Raw genomic sequence first — 1,195 nt, forward strand, 5'->3', positions numbered from 1 at the left:
CAGAGGCTGGGATCCATCGCTCCAACAGCAGTGAAGGAACAAGGACTTGGGTAAGTTGCCAGAGATTCCACCAGCCGGGAGAGAACAGAGAACAGTGTCACATGGGGCTGCAACTGTAGGGTTTGTTTCTGGGAGGCAGCATGATCCAATGGTTATTGAAGTGGTGCTCAGAGCCAGGACTCCTGGGTTCTAGCTCCAGCTCAGTGTGGGGAGGAGAGAGAGAGAGAAAAGGGAGCAGAGATTGATGTCAGTTGGGCTCAGAGTAGCACATCATGCAGTGAGGCAGAAATAATGGGAGGGGAAGAGTGGGATGGGACTGGGAAGGGGCTTTGGGTCCAGCAGGTTCCATAGAGGAGGCAGAGCCCCACCCCATGCTGTCTCCATTCATCTTCCCCTTTTGTCCCCGCAGCAGGTCAATCCAGCGACAGACACAGCCATGGCTCCAAGCGGACCCCGCCCTGCGCTCCTGCTGACACTCGCCCTGCTGGCTGCCTGTGTGGCTCTGACCCTCGGGCAGAGGTGGAACCCGCTGAATGACATATTCCGGAAAGAACACGTGGACTTCCCCAAGACCGTCACCACCAACAACAACGCCTACTGCAACAGGATGATGTGGGACCGGGTGATGTACTGGAAATACACCAACACCTTCATCCATGCGACAGCCGAGAACATCAGCAAAGTCTGCACGACAGATGGGGTAGCCAGCGGGCCCTACCGGTACCAGAGCACGAGTCCCTTCAACATCACCACCTGCACATTTAACCCCTGGAGCATCTCTTACACCGGGATCAGCGCAGAACAAAAAATCGTCATCTCCTGCTGGCGTGATCTCCCTGTTTTCTATGTGAAGAGCATATAGGGCTAGCACTAGGCGCGGAGGGCAGGCAGGAGACCCCGCTTATTCCTCCAATCCTGCTCTGACTCTGCCATACCTGTCCCTGCACCCGGCTCCTCACCTACTTCTGAACACAGGTCAAATTGTACAGGTGTTTCCACCCCCCCACCCTCTGCTGCCCCATGTCATCTCCCCGCTGCCAGAAATAGTGGCCATCTCAAACTCTGTCATTTATTTAAGAACTACCTGCCAGTTTCACCCTGCTGGTGTTGCGTATTCAGTCTAAGAATGGATAATCCTCACATTCATCATGTTAAGTGTTATTCATCATTGTTCGCTTCATCATTTTTTAACATC

At 53.8% G+C, this 1,195-nt stretch overlaps 1 pseudogene; it reads left to right on the forward strand.

Annotated features, from left to right (window-relative positions):
* Positions 1-353: 353 nt before the first annotated feature.
* On the forward strand, positions 354-862 carry LOC128846323 (ribonuclease-like; annotated as a pseudogene).
* Positions 863-1,195: the final 333 nt, after the last annotated feature.

The sequence above is a fragment of the Malaclemys terrapin genome, chromosome 12 (assembly GCF_027887155.1).
Source record: "Malaclemys terrapin pileata isolate rMalTer1 chromosome 12, rMalTer1.hap1, whole genome shotgun sequence".
In the NCBI taxonomy this organism is placed as follows: Eukaryota; Metazoa; Chordata; order Testudines; family Emydidae; genus Malaclemys; species Malaclemys terrapin.